Source organism: Entelurus aequoreus, linkage group LG05 (genome assembly GCF_033978785.1).
Source record: "Entelurus aequoreus isolate RoL-2023_Sb linkage group LG05, RoL_Eaeq_v1.1, whole genome shotgun sequence".
NCBI lineage: Eukaryota > Metazoa > Chordata > Actinopteri > Syngnathiformes > Syngnathidae > Entelurus > Entelurus aequoreus.
The window spans coordinates 63,951,248-63,978,345 of NC_084735.1; the positions used below are offsets into that span (position 1 = coordinate 63,951,248).

The following is a 27,098-nucleotide window of genomic DNA, read 5'->3' on the forward strand; positions in this document are numbered from 1 at the left end:
GGGAGAAAAGTCACGTGGATGCAAGCAGGGCCATATTATCAACGCATTCAACCGTCTATCCTTAGATAGATACTGGTGGCTTTTGGCTGACTTAAGCAAAAGTCCTCCTGTTACAGTGTAAACTAAAATCACGGTCACTGAGTTGTCCTTTCGGCATTGTTGTTTGAGTCCGGCTTGTCCTGAACAAGAAAAACTCCAAGCTGAGTGATTTGAGTAGGTTAAGCGGCCTATTGATTAAACGCAACACACCACCATTGGTTGCAGCAGGAAGCACATTTTTAGATTCATTGATTGTTTACTAACTGTTGTATTGTCTCGCCCTTTCTTGAAATTCAACACACAGCGTATCTCCTGTTGCCCGGCAAGGTAAAACGAGTCTCCGCCGCTCAAATTCTAGTGACAAGTCCTGTAAATGGACCTGGAGCAGCTCTATGCTTGTCACAGTGACACCTGCAGAAGCCTACAACACTCCTTCTTCTACTTCTTCTGGAAGCTACCAGGCAATTTAAAAGCACACGTGTCACTTCCTGACATCATCTTGCATAGTCATTTGAACTTAACTGCCCGAGAACATAATGTGCCCTGTCTTGCTGCCATCTTAAATTCTTAAATCCTCTTAGTGTGTACCCAAGAGACATAAATGCCCCCCCCCCTCTTCCTTTTGCCACTTTCACTCCATTTTTTTGCCTTTTTTAAATTAATCTCCCAATTAGAGAGGTAACACCAAATGTCCCTTATCTCCTAAACGCCACTGTCTTTTGCCAGCCTGTAAATATTGTCAATAACCTGCTCCAACTGTCACCTAATTACTGTATTTTGTCCTGTAGTGGCAAGTGGCTATTTGTTTCAATAGCAGACAGTTAACAGGTGTCTATTAGGGGTAAGGTGCTTACAGTTATGCATGGGAGGCCTTTATTTGTATACATTCTGTACATTCTTATATAATTTTGCTGTCATGTATCTCCTAAGTGTGTTTATATATTCATTCACTATGATGATGAGGTGAGGCATTTTTAAGTATGGAGGACTTTGTTTGTACAAATGCATTTTATACTTATGTTGCTGTCTTATATTCTTATATATGGGGTCACCTCACAACAGAAATACAGTAAATAGTGATTTAAAGTTATCTACACTGGACGTGATGCTCGTTGAGAAGAGCTCATACATTATTCCATGTTAGAGTCTCCAAAAGTCAAAAGACAAAAAAAAAGCTTCAAAATGTTTTGCTAATTACCTTTTTGAAAAAGAAAATCTAGTAGAGTCTGAATAATATACAAAATATAGCACCAAAGGTGCCAAATTAGCTAAACGTACCTCTCATGCTGCCTCTTCTTATTGTCTGGCAGACCATGGGCGTACAACCGTTTTCATGGCAAAGATGAGATGTATCAAGACTGACATTTACGTCGAAATGTGCGCTGCCTCACGCCAACTTAACGGCTGACGTATGTACATTTCTACAGGCTGTACATACTTTGGCGACATACAGAGGTGGTTGTTCGGGCATTGCCAACATTTCCTTTTAGCAATGAAAAAAAGATAGAAGCAAGGACACAAAATTTACTTTTTCGCCAATGCATTTATGCTTCATATTAATATTTGTGAGGATATATATATTAACTTATCTAGGTGATCCTTTTGACACCTATTGCTGTCAAAACGTGTTCCTGTGACGGCCATGTCAGGCGGACAGTGGCAACTGGTAGTCGCCACAAACTGGCGCCGGAGACTGAGGAGGAAGTCACTAATACAGCTGCTGCTGCAAGAAGTCCTCCTGTGTTGTAATAAAAAAAAAAGAGGAATCAAACAACAGTCAAAGTCTAATTAAGCTGTCTAATCAAAACTTGTGTTTGTTTCTCATGTAGATGAAGCAGGAACAGCAACGTGTAAAAATATATATTAACTCTTAATCATTCCAACGGCCCAATTGCCATCCTCCCGTGCAGCTCAGACCTACTTCCTGTTATTGTCTACAGCGTGAAGCCTTCTGGGTAATGTAGTATATTGCCATTTAACATCACACCGGCGTACTCACTTCCTAGTTTACATGTATGTATATATTAATTTAAACTTTATTCATTCAAGGTAAGACAATTAAGAACATGTTTTCATTTGCAATGCTGACTAGCAAATAGGCAGCTTTTACATCATAGAGATGTTGATGTGTGATGATAATCTCTCATTGTCTCTTATTTACCAACAAAAACTACCACTATTGAATACTCTCAACAGTTCGCAAATGTGTGAGTATAAATATATTTTGGAACTTGAATGAACGTTTCAGATGGAAAAACACTTTTTCAAGTGTAAAACATACATAGATAATGTCTGCAACTTGTGGACGACAGAGCAGACAGCGGACAAATAGGAAGCCTTAATTGTGTTTGTTTCTGTTAAATATAAATAATGTTACTATCATTACTTATAATTAATTCGAACAGTATGATAATTTGACAATAAGCTTAGAGTGTGTGTTTTTACTGCCATCTAGTCTCTACTTTTTAGTCTGTGGTATAAAACACGTAAAACATAAATACAGTATTTGTTTTCCAATTTTTGTTGAAATCCTGTTTTTTAAGGTCAAGGTTACGAGGAAGACTTAAAACATTGATGGCAAATTCATACATTCTTAAATTGATTCACTGGTTATTGAAAAAAAGGCTCAAAACATTGCAATTTTAAGCTGGAATTTATGCAACAAAAAGCTGTTTTTGAATTCAGGCATTTTCGGCCGCAACAATCAAAAACCAAAAAAAAAGCACAGTTGTATGACAAGCTATACAGTGCATCTGGAAAATGGGGCGACAGTTTATCTTTTAGCTGGACAAGGTCCCTAAGCACACAGCCAAGATATCAAAAGAATGGCTTCAGGACAACACTGTAAATGTCCTTGAGCGGACCAGCCAGAGCCCAGACTTGAATCCGATTGAACATCACTGGAGAGATCTGAAAATGGGTGTGCACTGACACTTCCCATCCAACCTGATGGAGCTTGAGAGGCGCTGCAAAGAGGAATGGGCGAAACTGCCCTATGATAGGTGTGCCAAGCTTGTGGCATTGTATTCAAAAAGACTTGAGGCTATAATTGCTGCCAAAGGTGCATCAACAAAGTATTAAGCAAAAGCTGTGATTACTTGTGAACATGTGATTTGTTAGTTTTTTACTTTTATTACATTTGCATACATTTCTAAAAAATATTTTGCACCTCGTCATTACGGGGTATTATGTGTAGAATTTTGAGTACAAAATATTTTTTTATTTCATTTTGGAGTAAGGCTGTAACAAAGACAAATGTGGAAATAACAAAGCGCAGTGAATACTTTCAGGATGCATTTTACATTCACAGACATAATAATGTGTTAATGAGCAAGGTGTCATAAATTGCTGTTGGTGGTGAACCCCAAGATGCAGAGATGGCAGACGTAGTGCAGGAAAACATTACTTTAATGTTAAAATGCAGGGAAAACAGGAACCAGGAACCAGGAGACAGGAAACAGGAAAAAATCATCGAGCCCTGACTGGAGGGCGAGGCAGGAATAAATAGCAGCCAGCTGATAGAAAACAGGTTTGGCCAGGCTGACAATCAGGGACAGGTGAGGGGAAATAGCGCTCAAGGAGACAAGCAGGAAATGGAACTAAAATAAGAGCGCTGACAGGAAATAAACACCAACTAAGGAAACATAACAAGACGTGAATGTGACAGATCGTCACACAAGGGCGGAACAGGTAGTACAAAATCTATTTGTTGCTGTCCAAATTTATTAGTGGGAGTCCGCAACAAATAAATGAATGTATGGGAAACACTAAGAATTCTAGTAAAAGTAACAGTGTTTATTTGAAGAGAGGCGTTTATTAATCAACTGTATGCATCAGGTGATGCTATTGGGGTATGGCGCAGGCCACAATTTAAGGAAACACAATATAATAATGCTGATCGTCGCCATTCCCAAATAAGAAAAAAAAAGTCTTGCAGTGCAAGTCATCTCTATGCTCTCCATGCTGGTTCTTATCTTCTCCCTTGCCAGAACAACTCATGAGAAAGTCAGTCCCAGAGCCAGACAAACAGTGCCTCCCTTGACACACACTTAACACACCCTCCTTTATCCATTAAACAGTCAGACTCATCAAAACTGTATTCATATTTCTCTTGTTATTCTACATTTCCCAACATTTTAGAACAAATAAACAAACCATAATTTCTTGGCTTTGCACATATTTAACCCAGACCCAGACATTAAATTCAAACCCAAACCCAACATTTATTATCTCTTGTACATAGTTAGACAACCTCCCCAGTGTGCTAACCATGTCACTGCACATCCAGTTCTTAATGTGATAGGTTTGTTGTCGTCTGGTTTCTAAGGACTGCTAAGATACAGGGCTGAATGCTCTCTTTTGAAGCACAATGCAACAAATAATAAGCATCTGTTATTGTGGCCTATACACTCACAATGCAATATATAGGACTGGGATAGGCGTCAGCCACCCCCATAACCCCGAGAGGGACAAGTGGTAGAAAATGGATGGATGGATAGTAGTCCTATATGTGTTTTGGTTACCCTATTTTGGGTAAAGTGTTTAAATAATATAATATGTAAGTTAGAGCGGTTCGATACCACTGCAATCTACTGCACAACAATAATAAACATTTTGTTGTTGATCTGAAATCATATACTGTACATATTAAATTGTCTGATCAATCAATCAATCAAAGTTTATTTATATAGCCTTTAATCAAAAGTGTCTCAAAGGGCTAATACCCCTTGGATGCAACATTTACTCTCTATTGATGTTATAATGTTTAAAGTTTATGACCACTCTTAATGGACATAGCTAGATGAGCCTGCCTCGAACTCTAGGCTCACCACTCGACAGAGGGCAGCTTTGTAAAAAAACAAAACAAAAAACTACAGGCTTTGCTACACGTATTAAAATAAAGCCTGTTGCTCTGCTAACTATCAGATTGGTTTGTTTGCTACAGATGCGGGAGGTGAATGTTTGCAAATTTTTCCTAATTTAATAGGCGTACCCAGAATGGTGTTGCTGTAAAAATGTGACTGTAACAATGCAATGCTAGTATTGCTAATATTTGTGTCTTCCTCTTCAACTCCTTAAAGTTACTTTGTTGTATGTGATATATGTAAATTAATATGTTGGACAAGTGCAGAATTACTGAGTATATGTAAAAAGTGGATAAAGGGACACTAGCACAATTTGGAGTCATGTACATGTCATGATCCTTCAAGACTAATGGACTTTTGTGTTATTTTTCCTGTGTTTAGTGTTTTTCCCTGTCCAGTGCGCTTATTTCGGTTCCTCTTCCTGTTTATGGTCTGAAGCCTGTTCTCTTCACCTGTTCCTGGTTTGCAAATAGGAAGGTCACCTGTCCCTTATTATAGCTCAGGAGGGTTTATCTGCCAATGTTGCCTTTTTTGTGACACTTGCTCATTGTTACGGTGATCGTGTTGGGCCTACTAGTGTTTTTGTCTTGCCTTACCTTGCTTTGCTTTGTTTTTGCTATCTTTTGGATTATCACCAGTGGTTGACTGCTTGTCCCACACCAATGCTACCTGTTTTTTGATACGCTGCTTGGTGGTACATAGTAAAAGGATCTTGTGCTTGCACACTGCCTGCATTCTCTGCATGCTGGGATCACACCATTAACCGCAACCGTAACAGTACACATCATTAGCATTAAAGCGATAAATAAACTATGTTTCTTTCAAGTATCATTCCTGTAGGACGAGGATTAGGTAAACATGCTTCACTACACACCATATACTGTAGCTAACCGCTAACAGCCAGCTAACGCTCCTGAATGTAAACACACGAGTGGATCTATACCAGTATTGACTGTAACGATACCAAGTACAAGAACCGTATATAGTCTATACTACAATGATGACATCGATATTTTTTATTATCACAAAGTCTTTTGTCTTATTTATTGTTTATAAACTCAAGAAATACGCCCCTGGACACAGGAGAACTTCCATTATGACCAATGTGTGACCCTGTATCTACTTGGTATTGGATCAATACCCAAATTTGTGGTATCACCCAAAACATATGTAAAATATCCAAACAACAGAAGAATAAGTGCTTATTACATTTTAACAGAAGTGTAGACATTACCTGTTAAAACTGAAAGTAATTAGATATTAATGGTAAATGAACAAGTAGATTAATAATCCATCCATCCATCCATCCATCCATTTCTACCGTTTGTCCCTCATATTTTTGACCAAAAAAAAATACAATCAAAAATTACACATTGTTTGCTCACATATAGGCAAGGCAAGGCAAGTTTGTTTATAGAGCGCAATTCGTACACAAGGCAATACAGTGCTTTACAGAAAATTACAACAAGGACAAGAAAAAAAAAAATTCTAATTAAAATCAGAAAATAAGATACTCATAAGGACAATCATAATTAAAATTAAAATCAAATAGTGTAGATAAAATATGTTCAGTTGTCAAATGCTTAAAATAAATCAAGTGTCTAGATTTGAACATAGCCAATGTTGAGACCTGTCTCACATCTTCCTGAAGATTATTCCATATTTTAGGAGCATACAATTAAATGCAGCCTCACTATGTTTGGTCCTGACTCTGGGCACAAGCAGGAGATCACTCCCTGAAGTTCTCAGAGCTCGAGATGGTTCATACGGTTCTAACATGTCAGAGATGTACTTTGGCACAAGACCATGGAAAGACTTGTACACAAGCAAAGCTGTTTTAAAGTCTATTCTCTGAGCAACAGGAAGCCATTGCAGTGACCTAAGCACCGCACTAATTTGGTCATATTTCGTAGTTCTAGTCTGGACTCAAGTTCTCAGAGCTCGAGATGGTTCATACGGTTCTAACATGTCAGAGATGTACTTTGGCACAAGCACCGGACTAATTTGGTCATATTTCGTAGTTCTAGTCTGGACTCAAGCAGTAGTATTCTGGATGTACAGCAGCTGCTTAACAGCTGGTTTAGAGAGCCCTGTGAGAAGGCCATTACAATAGTCTAACCTGCTGGAGACAAAGACTTATAAGTCTGATTTAGACATTTTTCCTCTGATTTTGGTAATGATTTTAGGTGGTAAAAAGCTGCTGATGTTATTGACTTGATGTGGCTGTTAAAGTTCAAGTCTGAGTCCATTATTACCCCTAGATTTCTAACCTGATCTTTAGGTTTCAAGGAAAGGGTGTGTAATAATAGTTTATATTTGCTTCTTGGGCCACAAACACTGATTTTGGTTTTGTCTGAGTTTAGCTGAAGAAAATTGTTTTGCATCCACACACTGATCTGTTCGATACAGCTACAAAGTGAATTAACAGGCCGACAATACTTTGCCGTCAGTGACACGTAGATCTGAGTGTCATCTGCATAATTGTGGTAGGACACATTGAAGCTGTGTATTAGCTTGCGGAGGGTCAGCATATGCAAGTTGAACAATAGGGGTCCTAACATCGAGCCCTGAGGAACCCCACAGGTCATAGCCATTTGCTCAGAGACACATGAGTTACCAATCTCAACAAATTGTCTTGTGATCGAGATAGGACTTGAACCAGTTAAGAGCATAACCAAATATATCTGTTTTCTAACCTCTGTAATAACATTGTACGGTCAATTTGTCAAAGGCAGCGCTCAGGTCCAGCAGAACCAAGGCTGCGACTTTTCCTCTGTCTGTGTTCAGGCGGATATAATTTGTCATCTTGATCAGAATTGTTTCAGAGTGAAATGTGAGGGTTTGTTAATCTGTTTACCATAGCAAACAGGATACAATAATTGTTACTACAGTTTGTGACGATGCGGCACTCCCTTTTATGGGCCCAGACCGAGTTTTCATTTCTCCATAGTGCCTTTTGTCAACTTTTAAACATTCTAACCTTGCCAAGAGCAATGGTATCCAAAATATATACAATACTTTATGCATAAACTTTCAACAGATTCTGAACATTACCATACTAGTATTGCTTTGTCAAACCTAATAGTTTCCACAAACTGGATCCACATTCTATCATTTATAAGTCTTCCTCGAACAACTGCAGACCTAAATGCAGGTTTGGGTCTAACAGACAAGTCAAAGAAAACACAGAAATAATCAGATAAAGCAGCATCGACAACATTCACGTTTGAAACAGCAAGACCCTTAGTAATGATCAAATCATTCACTCTTTACTTCCTTATTACTAAAATAAGTTGTCTAGTATGTTCACTGTGTTATTTAATGCCAAAATTGTTCTTTGATTGCAGTAAGAAACATATGTTTAATTTATCATAAGATTTTATGTCAAAAATAAAGCCAATAATGAAATTTCTTTTTAGTCCATATTGGTCGTTAAATTTGAAAAGTATCAGAAAGTAAGGAAATACATTTTAGTACCGGCACTGATACCAAAATATTGGTAACCCGACAACCACTATACTATACTATACTAAAAATTAACATCATGTTGAATTGGCTTAGCCCAAATTAGAAATATTCCTGATGACATACAGTACGTGTGAGTCAATCCTCCCTTAATTTTTCTCCTCAGACCCTGTGGAGGAGAAATACTTTTTGCATTTTCAGTGTGTGTGTTTGAGCGTGTGTATGCAGACAGGTGGAAGTACTGATTTGGGACAAATCGCTGGAACGTTTCTGCACAAAAATAGCACTCATAATCCAGGAGTCACGCACATTAATAAACGTGCAAAGTCATCGTCATTACAATTTACTCTCTCATTAAGGCTGCTTCTTTCCAGGGAGTAGTTGCACGGAAAAGTGTCATCACAAATCTGTCCCAACTGGTCGCAGCTGCCTGGGCCGAGGTGGTAGACGAGCAGTTGTTCGCCCCCGAGCTCTGGATCTTTTTGTGAATTGAGAACATTCCTCAGAAAAGTGAGACGCGGAAGATGAGTGACAGAGGCGCTGTGCTGTTGCCTCTTGGGCTTTCCTCCTGGCCTACAAGGTTGTCTGGCAGCAGTATGAATCAACACGCGTCTACAAATTGCCCATTATCCTCTAAATATTACACTGAAGGGCAATTTAGCCAGTAGTGCTTGATGGTGACAAAGGTGCTCATTGAGTGGGTTTCACCTCAGAGATTGTGCCCCCAGCACAGGATGTTGCTTGAGATAAGAATGATTGAAATGTTTATGACCGCCAGTGCTGCAGTGTCTCTTGTCCAGGCCAGAGATGGAGGCTAATGAGAGTGACCAGCTGGATTTAGCTTGATACTATAGCTTTGTGTCGGTTGTTTATGTTCGTTCGTGTACAATCTCTGCCCTCTTAAATCTTGGCTTCTCTGCTGCTGTTGCAAGATAGCTTGATGTATTAAAAAAAAAGGCAGAGGCCATTTTAAATAATTGTCCCCTCATTTTCCTGTCCTGCACCCATTTCAAAAGAGTGATTTTTAAAAGCTCCTATTATTATATAGTGAGCAGCTCAAGTGTCTGAAGAGCTTTTTCAGGTAAACTAGAGATTTACACTTCCAGATGATTGCTGTTGGCAGAGCACAGCTGTCAAAAAGGAAATGGGCGCATAGAATATAAGCACGTTGCTTGGATCAGTCACTTGGATTTAATAACACTTGATCTTTCTAAATATAAATGTGGTAACAAGTAGGCACTGCTGGGATGTATTATACTGTTATTTTTGCCCGGATATGAAACTTACAACAATAATAAATGGCATTTGTTGTGTAATGTACTAGAAAAATCATGTGAAAATAATTTTGCTACCCATGGAAAACCATGTACATCATATATCTTTAGACAATAACAACACAACTGACTTTGTTTTTCATATTGTGTGGGTTTGACAAACTAAAAGCCGTTGCCATTATTTGCAACAAAAGAACATATCCCAAAATGTAAGCTATATTATGTTTAAAAAAGTCTGTCCAATGAAAACCAGTTACTGTTTACCCCAGTTTTAGGTTTTGTTTTTTAAAAATTGAGACAAAATAAAACACGCAAAGAAATGAAACACTGGCAATGCATACTTTTTATTGGAACATGAAAAAGGAAAGAGCAAACTGATATATAGTAAAAAAACAAAAAACAAAGTTGCTGTCCAAAAAAATAATTAAGGCAGAAAACCAACCAAATTGACTATCAATTTAAAGTACGGTAGACTTTTTCAAGTAAAACATTTGAATCTTAAGGTACTTGTTAAAAACATGCCAAAAATACTGAATATTACAAATAAGGCAATAGTTTGCCAGAATTTCAAATTGGTAAGCTCTTTTTAATAGCTACAGTGTTAGTACATGACTAGAACTATTAAAGATATTTCTAAAAAAGTTTTAAAAATTTTAGGCAAAAAAGCCCAACACAAAATGCCAATGCCATGCCTTTTTGGAAAGTGAATATAGCAATGCAATAAAACAGTCAAGTATCTCTGAAATAGTATTAGACATGAAAACAACAAAACTGACTCATCTAATTTTTTCAAATAACAGATTTAGTTGTAAGTAATATATAAGTTTAATAGAATATTTATCTTGGGCAAAATTAAACACATTCTTTTACAATATTTAAAAAAAATATGTATATCTACTAGTATTATGTTATGTATTTTATTTATTTATTTTGTATTTTTTTCCACAAAACATTTGTGGTAGCATGCTGCATATGCCATAAACACAGAATATTGTTAAGACAATGGTGGTGGTTAGCATCTCTTCAACAGTTATTCACATAAAGTATCACAAGTCATAATAATGTAGCTGTCCGTCCAATGAAACGTGTGTACTTTATATTCCAATTTAATACAACAATTATGTGTTTTCGTACGAGTACAATATGGCGTGAAAATTGCACAAATGTGCAATAAACAACACATACACGAAGACTGCGAAAGGGCTTTAAAGTTATGTTTTACAGTGGAAAATGTCTTTACTGTATTTTAAATTGTCATTACACTACATGCACATTTTCAGAAAGTGCTAAAATTGTAAATTTGAGGGGTTTAAATGTACAGTAGAGATTGCTTATGCAGCAGGTAATTATATACAGTGCAGTGTATTAGGAAGCTGCAAAAAAGCCATTTTGCCTGTCATTGCATGCTATTTGTTATGGGTTGTCAAGGAGTTGTTATTTGTGTCAATATTAGTGCAGGGCATGTCTACAATCACTCTTATGCATTGTATCACATACTTAGGGATTGTCGTCCAATGTCAAAACAATGACCCTCTTTCAACTCCAGTCCACCTGGGATGTGGCTGCTGTCAAAGGTCAGATCACAAAGTACATGCTCTTTGTCAGTCAGCCCCAATTGTCAACTTGTCTTCGTTAAACTTTTGGGAGGGTTGTTTCTCTTTGTCAGACTGAAGGAGATCTGTGAAGTCGCTGAGGTTAAAAGGTCACATGAGTCACATGTTTTGTGTCAGTCCTCTACTTCTTTTCTTCTTTGGAAACTTTAGTTATCTCTTAAAAGTATTTTCCTGAATTTGAACGTTAGTTTGTGGCAACATTAAAGGTCCCCTATTGTGAAAAAAATGCATTTTTAATGTTGTTCTAACACTAGTATGTGCCTCTAGAGCCTGTTTATAAGCACTAAACATTAGAAATCTATCATCCCCCCACTTTGCTCCACTTTTGGAGGAGGATACGCTCAAATAGTATGAGTTTTGGGTTTTCATGACATTAAAAAAAACATGTTTTTTGTAAACATATTACGGCCACTTACCCGCCCCTAGGTACAGTAGATGTGCCTGCTTTGTATATGCTTACCAAGCATGATGGTGCTGTTAAAATATTACTGTTGTCAGAATATAGCCCATCCCACTTTTTAATATTAAATTTTTTGTACGTTATACCATGGCATCTATTAAGTGCAGAGTTACAGTGTACAGTAGTAACTCAAGAGTGTTTTGAGATAAGAGCTGTCCCTCGGCTAATTGTTATGTTTTAAGTTACAAAAAAAAAAAAAAAAGGGAGTTGAAAGCATGCCCGCCATTAGTTGGTGTAACAAATGCCACAGGTAACCCCGCAAGATCAGCCCAGAACATCCGGTTTTAATCACTAGCATTGGCTTAAAGCTAAAGATTGACATAACTATGTTTTGCAAACATTGGAACAAAGAATGTGAGCGTGAAGGACAGTGCTGAGAAGAAGAAGCAGATGATTTTAATTGAATTGAAGAAATAAATCATAAAAAAACATCACCCTTTGGTTAAGCCATTTGAGTGTATCACAGCTAGTCTGCACCATACTGAAGCAGAATGATTCGAATGCCAGCCAAAAATGTTGAAGTAATTTATCCATGAAAATATGGAAAAGCGGCTTATGGTGTTTGAATCTGGAAGAAGATACCTTGGAAGTCCATTTTCCAAGGTAAATGCTGTACATTAGTACAACATGACTTCATTAAACTACTGTAGTTGTTAGTAGCATTTACTTTCTATTGAATTATTTTTAATACAATATATATTATCAAACGTTTTTTCAAAAGGCATGTTACATGTTGCAATTGTGCTGTTTGGGGGAGCAAGTACCAATTTATTTCAATTTATTTGAGTGGAAGACGTTGATGGTTTTGAGTTAAGAGCTCCGTCACAGAACCAATTGAGCTTGTAAGTTGAGGTACGACCGTATATGTAACAAGTTAGAGCTTCATGGAGCCGACGAGGACGGACACTGCTTATTAACAATAAAGCTAAAACACAAAATGGCTTGTTCCCATTAGGATTTAATAAAAGCACTTTTAAACCATATAATTCCAGCATCAAGACTAGTTTGTTGGCCAACACACTTCCAATACACTACACTGTTGTTAAAATTGTTAAAAATAGTGTAATATGGAACCTTTAATTCCAGGCAATCTTAAGGTTTATGCACTGTTAACCTCTATAAACTTCCTAAGATTGCCCGAAAATTCTATTGGTGGATACGCACCCACTTAATACAAAAAGGGGAACCGATCATATTGCGATTTCAAAAATCCAGCCTTTACAGCTTGCAAAAATATAATTTCAAGAGTTTTTTTGCAACATAGGGGCCTAATGGAGAAAGGCTCTTTGGCTTTGATTCACCACAAAGCAATTAGTCGCCTAATGAAAGCTTTGGACATCACACAAAGCAGAAGTTAGCACCCCCTAATACACCTCTTAGTCACCGCACCACGTATGGACCTTAAGTACTTCCACTTTAGTTCCACATGAGTGATTAAGTCTTTTGTGGATATTTCTCACCAGCTTGAATATCGGTTAACATGTCTTTTGATTTCTCACACAGCAAAGCAATCCTTTTGGATGATTATACATCTCCATGCTATAATGCAGACATAACGTCTGGGCTTGTGGAAAATAATGGGCTTACTGGAGGTTCAGCCGGATAAGAACTTTGAGAACACGTACGAAATGCCAAGCAGTTTAAAGGCTGTAATTTAATATCAATGTAATTGTAGGCAGCGTGAAGTGTTAACTGTAAAACTGTAAGGCTTTAAGGAAGTGAACACATTTGTAAAGTAGTGACAATCAGCAGGTCTGCACACAAATTATACTGCATTTGGAGCATGTAAAACCCCTTGAATGTTGCCATCAAAATACATTGTATCTGCTTGTCTCTAAAATCCGTCATTCATGTCTTGTCAGTGCTGCCCGCAGTTTGTAAACAGCTGGCAGAATCAGCCATTGTGTAACGGAAGAGAACGATTATAATGGTGTGAAGGCAGATTAGTGTTACAATTAGTGCATAATGCCTGATTCATAATCTTGGACTAATCTCTATATTGAATTAATAGAGAGGGAGACAGCTGCTTTTGGATGTGCAAAACTATTTCTTCTCAGGCTGCTCTTATCGATTACTTCAGTAATCGAGTAATATGATTAGTTTGTTCGATTATTTAAGTATTTGGATAAAAAAACACTTTATAGCCTCAATGCGTATTTTACGGAAAGTAGTTGAAATAAACAACATTTCTGCTTGCCATAACCTTCATTCTTTTTTTCTCCTATATACACATCAATAACGCTGAAATTGCACTTTTGTGATATTTGCCGCCACACATGAATGAATACCCGTCTTTGTTGTTATATTTCTTAGAAACTTGTGTACCTAATATCGTAGTCGATGAGTGAATACCACAACTTGTTTCAATGCATTTTTTTAAATTTTAAACGAGCCTTGTATAATTATGTTGTATTTATAGTTGTATTTAGTTTGTGCAGGCTAACTGTTCTGCTCCTGAACCGCAGCACACAAAAATATGACAATGTGTCCAAACATGCACGACTGCAGTGTTGTTTGTGCTATTATTAATCCGGCAAACACACCACATAGTGGCGCTGTTATTAAACCCCAAAGTTTGACACGTTAAGTCGAATTGACTCAAAATTTCTCACACAGCTCAATGTGCGATACAAAACACCCACTGTAACTTTAAGGTGTTTAGCCGGAGTACCACAACACTTGATACACACTTTTAGAGGACTTACAAGCACATGTGTGTAAAAGCTGAGCAGCATGGTTTGAAAAACATAAGAAAAACATTAAGCAAAATGTATTTGCACCGGCACAGGGGGGACTTAGCAACTAATTGCCAATCTGTGTACAAGTATCTATATTCTTGCTAAGCACTTAGAGGACAACCCGCATAAAGTGCTTACTATTTTTTTTGTTTTACCTGACTGACAAATTAAATGGTGCAAGTGTACCTAATGTTGTGGTCAGTTTATCTACAATATAGTTGTATAAAACCATTTGGAAAAAGTCATCTTATCTTGTAGGAAACAATGTATTTTGCCATAATTTCACATTTGATTACACAGTTTCAGGTTTAATGTATTTAAAGTTAATATTATCAAGACATGTATTGGGAGTTCAATGATTGAGGAACAATGCTTAATATAATGCAATACTTTTTAAAATATATAAAATACTACACAATTTATTTCGGTGTACTTTCTTTACATTATGTGTAATGCCAATCAGACTTATCATCATCTCATACAATATTACATACATACTTGGATTGCATCTTTAATGTTGTGGCCAGTGACATCGACCAAAAACAACAAGCCATAAATGGTAATGCAGTTGAAATGTGTTTATTCTGCAAAACAACTAATATCCTTAACAATCAAATTGCTGTTAAACAGATAATACTAATGAGGAATAGTGTAACATTTTGGTGTGTAATTGACAATTGCTTTTGGGTTTCTCCAGCAATGTGAAGGGAGCCTTTTAGATGCTGAAGAATGTTGCCTTCACCACCATGAGGCAGTATATGATCAGGATCAGGGCGCACTAGAAAGTTGCAAAGGATGGGCCTGTTGGGAATGTCAGCAGTTGTTTGACTCACACTGGAGAGGCCACAGTCAGTCCAGGAGATATGCGGGGGATAATAACTGTGAAATTCGTAGCCTTTCCTTTGTTCATCAAAGGAAGCCGTATTTCCACTTTCGGGGTCCCCGCGGTTAGTAATGCATGGAGCTATAAACAGATATGCTTCTGTGACTCACTAATGCCTAATGGTGTCCCTCAGGGATGAGCAACCCTGGACACTTTTGGAGCACGGCCAAAAAGATCTACGTTGTTAAGTTTGAAAGTTAGATGTAAACGTCAATGGCTTAACCTTCGTCTGCATTCCAGCTAGGGCTGGGCGATATATTGATATACTCGATATATCGCGGGTTTGTCTCTGTGCGATATAGAAAATGACTATATCGTGATATTCGAGTATACGTTCTCACGCAGTTGCTTTTAGCTGCAGACATTACACTACAGGCTCTTCTCACTCTTTCTAGTCTCTCCTTCTCACAGAGACATAAACAAGCGCACCTTCTTACATACGTGATATACGTATACGCCCTCGCGGAGCAGAGAGGTAGTAGCATGGGTAACGTTAGCTGTGGTGCGAGTGGTAATATGAGAGAAAAAAGGTGCGAATCTGGTAACAAATTAAGGAATCATTTACCAAAAAAAACAGCACGGGGTCTATCGTCTGGCGGTGGTTTGGCGTCAAGTGGGAATATCTCGAACAGACAACCGTCATTTGTCAAGTGTGGAGCAAAAGCGTTGCTACAAAAAGCAGCATTACTGCTAATTTGTAGCATCATTTGAAAAGTCATCTGCTAGAGAATGAAGAGTGCTTACTCCGCATGTCAACATCTCCGTTCGGTGCCACACCAACAAAATGCAGAGGCAACCATTTCCACATCAACACCGTATGAAAAAAAAAAACGACATAAGGAGATAATGTCCGCAGTAACCTACCACATAGCGAAGGACGTACACTATTTGATTTTCTATTATGCAGCTCATTTTTATTTGACACTTATTGAAATATCTTGTGTGACATCATGCACAAAAGTGCACTTTATTTGTTTTAAACTATTGTAGTGGCGTTCTGTACAAAAAGTGCACTCTAATTTAGTGTTGTTTTGATATGTCATCTTAGTGACATCATGCACAAAAGTGCACTAATAGCTTGTTTTAAAATGTCTCCGACAATCTTGCACTTTCTGTTTTGAAATGACATGAATGTTTGTGCCACTGCTTAATAACTGTTTAATTAAAAAATACAGTTTTGGTCAATTGACTTAGTTGTGATTTCCCTCTCTGCATGAAAGTTTAAAATGAGCATATATTAATGCAGTATGAAGAAGAATGTTTTAATGTAGACACATAGAATCATCATACTGCTGTGATTATATGCATCAAGTGTTCATTCAAGGCTAAGGCAAAATATCGAGATATCGTGTATCGCAATATGGCCTACAAATATCGAGATATTAAAAAAAGGCCATATCGCCCAGCCCTAATTCCAGCACAATACTGCTATAACTTTTAAATACAATACTAATACTATATATAGGAAACTACAATTTAATAAAGAAGTGGCAAGAAAACAATTACAAGAAAATAAGCTTTGCTTCTTCATAATCGTTTTTTTTGGACATGTTGAATTGTGCTAACATAAAACGTCCTGTATGTCAAAGAAACACTGTGATGTATGCTAGGAATTAAATTAACCATCCCCATGGTGGTAGATACCCACACTATATCCAACTGGACATCTCAAAATGGTAATTTCTTATCGGGTTGGTACATAAATTGATATTTTGCCACAAAAACTAATATAAAAAGTGGATACTGGGTTTCCCGCAGGACTGCAGGCTGTCTTTTCCAGTGGGTTGGTGAAGGCTACATGTCTTTATCGTCCATTTTGCATAAATTGGCCATGATAAATGTGCATGTATTTTTATGCAAAATGCAGAAATACATGCAGCAAGAGAAAGGGGGAAAAAAACATTGAACGCAGAACAAATGTTTTTATAAACACAACATAGTCTCTTCTTTTTGTGTTTTAGCGACACTTTTGCTTAGTTGGCAACACTGATCCCTCTTGCTATGCTTTTCTATTCCCTGGCAGACTGCATATGAAGTGTGTTAAAAAGTTATTATGCCATGTACTGTATGGAGTTGTAACGACAACTTACAATCTTATTCATATCATGTGTTTATAAATGAGGACTTAATTGGTACCACCAAAACTATTTGTGGTGATCCAAATGGCGGGCCGTCACAATTAAATGAATGTATTGAAGGATAATATGGATGGGACAAAACAAATAAATAAACAATAATATTTGTACTTTTTACAAAGCATTACTTTTTGTATTAAATACAGTATGTTTAAGTTGTACGGAATAATGGTACTAATAAAGTACCGCGGTACTAATGAATTAAAAAAGGTACTGTACTGCCTTTGAAAAATACACATACTTTTTTTAATGGACATGATGGCACGCCGTGGTGAAATTGCTGGCAATATGAGCTGAGGCACAGGTTAGTCAACACACACACACATAGTGTCACCCTTGGGCAAGGTGTAGTACCCGAATGCCCCCCCCATCAGGGTTACGATACCCCCCATGAACTACACTATAAGAGGATGCGTTACCCGGCCCGGAGGAAGCCCGGGGCCCTCCTCCGGAGCTAGGCCCGGAGGTAGGGCTCGTCAGCGAGCGCCTGGTGGCCGGGCTTGCCACGGAGCCCGGCCGGGCACAGCCCGAAGAAGCTACGTGGACACACCATCTTCTCTGCCACGTGGGCCCACCACCCGCGGTCGGAACCAGTGGGGTCGGGTGCGCTGCCAAGTGGATGGCAGTGAAAGTGGAGGCTCCAGACGGACCAATTCGGGGCAGCAGAGGCTGACTTTCGGGACGTGGAACGTCTCTACGCTGGTGGGGAAGGAGCCTGAGCTGGTGCGAGAGGTGGAGCGCTACCGGTTGGATCTGGTGGGGCTTACCTCTACGCATAGCAAGGGCTCTGAAACCACACTCCTGGACAAGGGATGGACCTTGTTCACTTCTGGAGTTGCTCAGGGTGTGAGGGCACAGGCGGGTGTGGGGATACTCACGAGTCCCCGGCTGAGTGCCTGTACGTTGGAGTTCACCCCAGTGGACAAGAGGGTCGCCTCCCTTCGCCTTAGGGTTGGAGGGGGGAAAACTCTGACTGTTGTTTGTGCATACGCACCAAACAGGAGTTCAGAGTATTCAGCCTTCTTGGATACCTTGCATGGGGTCCTGTATGGGGCGCCGGCAGGGGATTCCATAGTCTTGCTGGGGGATTTCAACGCGCACGTGGGCAATGACAGTGATACTTGGACTGGCGTGATTGGGAGGAACGGTCTCCCGGATCTGAACCTGAGTGGTGGATTGTTATTGGACTTCTGTGCTAGTCACGGACTTGCGATAACAAACACCATGTTCAAGCATAAGGATGCTCATAGGTGTACCTGGTACCAGAGCACCCTAGGCCAAAGATCAATGATCGATTTTGTAATCGTATCAGCTGATCTGAGGCCGTATGTTTTGGACACTCGGGTGAAGAGAGGGGCTGAACTGTCAACTGATCACCATCTGGTGGTGAGTTGGGTTAGATGGCGGGGGAAACCTCTGGACAGACCTGGCAAACCCAAGCGTGTAGTGCGGGTGAACTGGGAACGTTTGGAGGAGTCCTCTGTCCGGAAGGACTTCAACTCCCACCTCCGGCGGGACTTCTCTGCCATCCCTGTGGAGGTTGGGGACATTGAACAGGAATGGGCAATGTTCAAAGCCTCTATTGCTAAAGCTGCAGCTGCGAGCTGTGGCCAGAAGGTCTTAGGTGCCTCAAGGGGCGGTAACCCTCGAACACCCTGGTGGACAGTGGTGGTCAGGGAAGCCGTCCGACTGAAGAAGGAGTCCTACCGGGGTATGTTATCCCAGGGGACTCCGGGGGCAGTTGCAAGGTACCGACGGGCCCGAAGGGCAGCGGCCGTGGCTGTGGACGAGGCTAAGCAGAGGGTGTGGGAGCAGTTCGGGGAATCCATGGAGAAGGACTATCGGGCGGCACCAAAGCTGTTCTGGAAGACCATACGGCACCTCAGGAGGGGGAAGCAGGGAACCATCCAAGCTGTGTACGGCAAGGATGGGACTTTGCTGACTTCAAGTGAGGAAGTCGTAGGGCGTTGGAAAGAGCACTTTGAGGAACTCCTGAACCCAAATACATCAGACACACCCTCCCTGATAGGAGCAGGGCCTGAGGATGATGGGGGATCGACGTCGATCTCTCGGGGTGAAGTCACTGAGGTAGTTAGACAACTCCACGGTGGCAAAGCTCCGGGGGTCGACGAGATCCGTCCAGAAATGCTGAAGGCTCTGGGTGTTGATGGGCTGTCTTGGTTGATACGCCTTTTCAACATTGCGTGGAAGTCTGGGACAGTGCCGAGGGAGTGGCAGACTGGGGTGGTGGTTCCCCTTTTCAAAAAGGGGGACCAGAGAGTGTGTGCTAATTACAGGGGTATCACACTACTCAGCCTCCCTGGGAAAGTTTACGCCAAGGTACTGGAAAGGAGGGTCCGGCCGATAGTCGAACCTCAGATTCAAGAGGAGCAATGTGGATTCCGTCCTGGTCGTGGAACAACTGACCAACTCTTCACGCTTGCGGGAATCCTGGAGAGGGCCTGGGAGTATGCCTATCCAGTCTACATGTGTTTTGTGGATTTGGAGAAGGCGTATGACCGCGTCCCTCGGGAGATCTTGTGGGAGGTGCTGAGGGAGTACGGAGTGAGGGGTACCCTGCTGAGGGCCATCCAATCTCTGTACAACCAAAGCGAGAGTTGTGTCCGGGTGCTTGGATGTAAGTCGGATCCGTTTCCAGTGGGGGTTGGTCTCCGCCAGGGCTGCGCTCTGTCACCTATCCTGTTTGTGATTTTCATGGACAGGATTTCTAGGCGGAGTCGTGGCCATGGCGGAGAGGGTATACGTCTCGGGGGGCTAAAGGTTGCGTCACTGCTGTTTGCAGATGATGTGGTCCTGATGGCACCTTCGGTTCGTGACCTTCAGCTCTCACTGGATCGGTTCGCAGCCGAGTGTTCAGCGGCTGGAATGAGGATCAGCATCTCCAAATCTGAGGCCATGGTTCTCAGCAGGAAACCGATGGTTTGTACAGTCCGGGTAGGGGACAGGACTCTGTCCCAGGTGGAGGAGTTTAAGTATCTCGGGGTCTTGTTCACGAGTGAGGGAAAGATGGAGAAGGAAATCAGCCGGAGAATCGGAGCAGCTGGGGCAGTATTGCAGTCTCTCTGCCGCACTGTTGTGACGAAACGGGAGCTGAGCCAGAAGGCAAAGCTCTCGGTCTACCGAGCTATCTACATTCCTACTCTCACCTATGGTCATGAAGTGTGGGTAATGACCGAAAGAATAAGATCGCGGATACAAGCGGCCGAAATGAGTTTCCTCAGAAGGGTGGCTGGCATCTCCCTTAGAGATAGGGTGAGAAGTGCAGTCACCCGAGAGAGACTCGGAGTAGAGCCGCTGCTCCTTCGCTTGGAAAGGAGCCAGCTTAGGTGGTTCGGGCATCTCGTGCGGATGCCTCACGAGCGTCTCCCTAGGGAGGTCCTCGTTGCACGTCCCACTGGGAGGAGGCCCCCCGGCAGGCCAAGGACCAGATGGGGGGATTACATCTCCTCTCTGGCCTGGGAACGCTTCGGGATTCCCCAGGAGGAAGTCGCAAATGTTGCTCTGGAGAGGGAAGTCTGGGGGTCTTTGCTGGAGCTGCTGTCCCCACGACCCGATTCCGGATAAGCGGTTGAAGATGGATGGATGGATGGACACACACATAGCACCTATAAGTAGAAACAGTGTGGAGACAGAAGAGGGAGAATGGACGTATTTTGGCTTAAAAACTAAGGATAAAGGTGAAGCTTTAAACACTGAAGCACTGCTCTGCAAGTGGTGCTTTAAAACATAGCCAGCTTGCAGCTAACGTCCATCCAGTATTTTAGCTCCTTCTAATCCACTAATCCTTGCCTCCATGACGACAAATAAACTATATTTCTTCCAAGTATCATCCCTGTAGGACGTGGAATAGCTAAACATGCTTCACTATACATAGTAGGAGGATGCAATAACTAACCGCTAACAGCAAGATGGTGCTCCTGGATGTAAACAAATAGTGGGTCTATAAAAATATACACTGTAACAATACCAAGTACAAAAGCCGTATTTAGTTGATACTGCAATAATGACTTTGATATTTTTTTATTATCACAAAATCTTTTGTCTTTTTTTATTGTTTAGGACAAGCGGTAGAAAATGGATAGATAATCTCCTGAAATACATCCCTGGACACAAGAGAACTTTAATTATGACCAATGTATGACCCTTTAAATACTTGGTATTGGATCGATATCTAAATTTGTTGTATCATCCAGAACTTATTTAAAGTTTTCAAACAGCAGAGAATCCATCCATCCATCTTCTTCCGCTTATCCGAGGTCAGGTCGCGGGGGCGCAGCCTAAGCAGGGAAGCCCAGACTTCCCTCTTCCCAGCCACTTCGTCCAGCTCCTCCCGGGGGATCCCGAGGCGTTCCCAGGCCAGCCGGGAGAGATAGTCTTCCCAACGTGTCCTGGGTCTTATCTGTGGCCTCCTACCGGTCGGACGTGCCCGAAACACCTCCCTAGGGAGGCGTTCGGGTGGCATCCTGACCAGATGCCCGAACCACCTCATCTGGCTCCTCTCGATGTGGAGGAACAGTGGCTTTACTTTGAGCTCCTCCCGGATGACAGAGCTTCTCACCCTATCTCTAAGGGAGAGCCCCGCCACCCGGCGGAGGAAGCTCATTTAGGCTGCTTGTACCCGTGATCTTGTCCTTTCGGTCATGACCCAAAGCTCATGACCATAGGTGAGGATGGGAACATAGATCGACCGGTAAATTGAGAGCTTTGCCTTCCGGCTCAGCTCCTTCTTCACCACAACGGACCGATACAGCGTCCGCATTACTGAAGACGCCGCACCGATCCGCCTGTCGATCTCACGATCCACTCTTCCCTCACTCGTGAACAAGACTCCGAGGTACTTGAACTCCTCCACTTGGGGCAAGATCTCCTCCCCAACCCGGAGATGGCACTCCACCCTTTTCCGGGCGAGAACCATGGACCCGGACTTGGAGGTGCTGATTCTCATCCCAGTCGCTTCACACTCAGCTGCGAACCGATCCAGTGAGAGCTGAAGATCTTAGCCAGATGAAGCCATCAGAACCACATCATCTGCAAATAGCAGAGACCTATTCCTGCAGCCACCAAACTAGATACTCTCAACGCCTTTAATGCGCCTAGAAATTATGTCCATAAAAGTTATGTCCATAAAAGTTATGAACATAATCGGTGACAAAGGGCAGCTTTGGCGGAGTTCAACCCTCACTGGAAACGGGTCCGACTTACTGCCGGCAATGCGGACCAAGTTCTGACACTGATTATACAGGGAGAGGACCGCCACAATCAGACAGTCCGTTACCCTTTACTCTCTGAGCACTCCCCACAGGACTTCCCGGGAATCGAATGCCTTCTCCAAGTCCACAAAGCACATGTAGACTGGTTGGCCAAACTCCCATGCACCCTCAAGGACCCTGCCGAGAGTATAGAGCTGGTCCACAGTTCCACGACCAGGACGGAAACCACACTGTTCCTCCTGAATCTGAGGTTCGACTATCCGGCGTAGCCTCCTCTCCAGTACACCTGAATAGACCTTACCGGGAAAGCTCAGGAGTGTGATCCCACGATGGTTGAAACACACCCTCCGGTTCCCCTTCTTAAAGAGAGGAACCACCACCCCGGTCTGCCAATCCAGAGGTACCGCCCCCGATGTCCACACGATGTTGCAGAGTCTTGTCAGCCAAGACAGCCCCACAGCATCCAGAGCCTTGAGGAACTCCGGGCGGATATCATCCACCCCCGGGCCTTTCCACCGAGGAGCTTTTTAACTACCTCGGCAACCTCAGCCCCAGAAATAGGAGAGCCCACCACAGATTCCCCAGGCACTGCTTCCTCATAGGAAGATGTGCGTTGAAGTCCCCCAGTAGAACGAGGGAATCACCCGGGGGAGAACTCTCCAGTACTCCCTCGAGTGAATCCAAAAAGGGTGGGTACTCTGAGCTGCCGCTTGGCGCGTAAGCGCAGACAACAGTCAGGACCCGTCCCCCCACCCGAAGTCGGAGGGAAGCTACCCTCTCGTCCACTGGGTTGAACTACAACGTGCAGGCTTTGAGCCGAAGGGCAACAAGAATTGCTACCCCAGCCCGTTGCCTCTCACTGCTGGCAACGCCAGAGTGGAAGAGAGTCCATCCCCTCTCAAGAGAACTGGTTCCAGAGCCCTTGCTGTGCGTCGAAGTGAGTCCGACTATATCTAGCCGGAACTTCTCCATCTCACGCGCTAGCTCAGGATCCTTCCCCCCCAGCGAGGTGGCATTCCACGTCCCAAGAGCTAGCTTATGTAGCCGAGGATCGGACCGCCAAGTGCCCTGCCTTCGGCTTCCGCCCAGCTTACACTGCACCCGACCTCTATGGCCCCTGCTATGGGTGGTGAGCCCATTGGAGGGGGGACCCACGTTGCCTCTTCGGGCTGTGCCCGGCCGGGCCCCATGGGGACAGGCCCGGCCACCAGGCGCTCGCCATCATGCCCCACCTCCGGGCCTGGGAAATCTGGGTCCTTTGTTTGTGTTCTTCATAGAGGTCTTCGAGCTGCTCTTTGTCTGATCCCTCACCTAGGACCAGTTTGTCTTGGGAGACCCTACCAGGGGGCATAGAAGCCCCCGGAAAACATAGCTCCTAGGATCATTGGGAGACACAAACTCTTCTACCCCGGTAAGGTGGCAGCTCAGAGAGGAGCAGCAGAGAAATAAGTGCTTATTTAATTTTAACAGAAGCATAGATAGAACATGTTAAAACCGAAAGTAACCAGATATTAACAGTAAATGAGCAAGTATATTAATAATCCATTAATTTTCTACCGCTTGTCCCTCATAATTTAGACAAAATCAGAAATGACATAATATGTTCAATGCATGTTTGTAGTTGAGTTTAATGGACGTGTCCTGTGTATGGTATGACACTACATTATGTATCTTACTAAGTTTTAACTCTAATTTCCAGTTTTAAATATAGCTCTAGCTCTAAAAAAAAGTAGACATTTTCATTCAATGTTGACATCATTTTTTAAGCCCACAAAATGTAAACATTCTTAAAATAGAACTGCGGCCCACACACAAAACATCTGCAGCAAATTTACTCTATAGTGGACAAATCACCGTTAACCAAAAACATACGTGCTGTTACCTATGACCACAGTATACCCCTTTACTCCATCCTACCTCTGTGTGCGTTTAGATCCTTACAAATTGTGACCTCCTTGCTGTGACGGCAGTTACGTTTACCCCCACCTTTTGAATCATTCAGTAATTTGCAGCTATCTTGGGCTGCAATACTCTTCCTTCACAGGCTGCAGCTAGTGCATGTAATTAAATATTGAAAGCTTTTTTTTCCCCATCTGTGTGCGCTGCTGGGAAGGTTGTTGTTAAAATTAACCCTTTTATTCACAAGCATCGAAATTTTAGGCAAAAACATTCAAAAGGCAAAGGTTAGAGTAGAAAAGGTGGCTGATGTTGAAGATGTAAAAGGACTAAAGATGGCACATTTTGCTACAAAAATACTGTTTAGTAAGGTTATGAAAGTAGCACAAGTTTAGTAATATGGTTAGGAAATAGAGTAACTACAAAAAACAATAATTTACCTAATATGTTTTCCAAAACATTACTTTCTACTAACCTGACATTTTTCAGCCTTCACTATGATTTCAAAGATTTTGAAAGTCAGCATTGCTAGGACACATTTTTTGCATGGTTTATCACTCTATACAAATATTTAAAATAATGTTTTCTTCTAAATGTCATACATATCTTTTTGAAACATAATTTTAAGTATGGTACATATTTAAAACCAGTAATATTATTACACATGATTCATTATTTTTAGTAATATAGTCTATTTTCTACCAAATCTCATGCTTTTATTTTTGCATGAAATAATACTAAATTGATATATTGACACAGCTCACTGAATTGTGCCATAATTTCAAAAGTTTTAAGTAAAAAATTGATTTCTACTAAATATTGTGACTTTCTATGAAATTGTACCAAACTGACATTTTACCAAAAATCATTGCATTTTGGGATACTTTCAAGTTTACGTTATTTAAAGCCATTAAAGCCAACATATATTTTTATTAAAAGATAATAATAGTACAGTAATGCCAACAACAGTCTGTTTTCTAATTAATATGGTGCCTTACGTTTTTGTATGAAGACTAAACTCACATATTTTGACACAGTATACTAGATTGGGCTATAATTTCAATTTCATAAGATAGAATTGAAATACTTCAAATCAGTTATGTTACACAATGTTTCATATCATTGCTGTAAATCCTAATTTCTATTGAAGGGGAGCTGCAGTTTTTTTGGGGGAATTTTGCCTTGCATCCTAATGGAGCCAATGGGAGCCATGATGTTAGTATGTCTATTGCCGATATTCCTACCATAAAACCCAACTAAAACTCATTCAAAAACGGCCAAAAATACTCATTTTAATTTTGTGACTTGAATATTAACCAAGTATTGCGATATTGTTGTTATAAACGCTAACGTTAAGGACTTACATTTATTGACGCATCGATTAGAGAGGCAACTTCCTTATGCTGCTGTATTGACATCATCAGCTGGTGAGCTGCTTTATCGCCTCTAAGCTTATAAAGTTAACTCTAGAAGATAAATCATGCCTCTCACCTAGATAGTAAAATGATGTGGACATAAACTGAGAAGTGGCACATTTAGACATCCACTTTAGACGTGGAAATGGCGAAAAAGATCCGAAAAAACGCTTTGTTCCGCCACCATTTTTTCTTTGCGAAAGTTATGATTAACAATTTTATTTTTGTACTTGTCTTAAACCTTTTGTATGTGTTTTACACTTTTCTCAACTTTAAAAAAAAAAGCCTAACCAGGGACAAGTGTTGCAAATTAGCCTGTGGCTAGAAGTCTTATGTACTTTGACATCGATTACCTGTGGGTAGCAATGTTTAATTGTATTGTCCCTGTCAAATAAAAACATAAATAAATAAAATAAAATAAACAGGAATATATCAACACCCTAACAGTCGGCATCCCAGTGAGAGCAGACCTTGTACAGTAAGTCATTTTTAATTATGTTTGTTGTCTCTCATGAAGTCTGCAGTGAAGTAGTAATCAGTGATGTTGCAAAGGAAAAAGCAAATGTGATGCGTTTACGAAATTAATACGCCGCCGTATGCTTAAAATGAACAAAATATGTAAATATTACATGTTATTATGAACATGCCTGTTACTACATTCCATATATACTGTACTTACAGCGTGTATATAAAACGATGATAGCGGGTTTGGATGTTTTTAGAGTGCTTTAAAAAGGCAGACTAGAGCAGACTTTTGATCACATTCATTTACTAATTAGAGCATAAAAAGAAAAACCTATTTGTTCTTGTATCATATAAGGATTGTGAATGATAGAATGATAGGCAAAATTGTGCCTATCGTTCACAATCATTATGGATTAAAAAAAAAAAAAAGCATTCTAAATATCAAAAAAATGCGATCAAAAATCCGCTTATGGGATCCGTTCAATTCTGCCTATAGAGTCCCTAAATAAACATCCAAACACCTCCATTAGGGTTTTATATATATGATGTAAGTATATATGTAATGAAGTAACGGGCACATTTATTATAACATTTAATATTTACATATTTTGATCATTTT

The 27,098-nt window shown here is 40.9% G+C and overlaps 1 protein-coding gene across 3 annotated transcripts in view; it reads left to right on the forward strand.

Moving 5' to 3' along the window:
• The window catches only part of nrg2a (neuregulin 2a), a 236,785-nt gene that overhangs the window by 9,175 nt on the left and 200,512 nt on the right, over positions 1-27,098 (forward strand). The gene's annotated exons all lie outside the window — the stretch shown is intronic.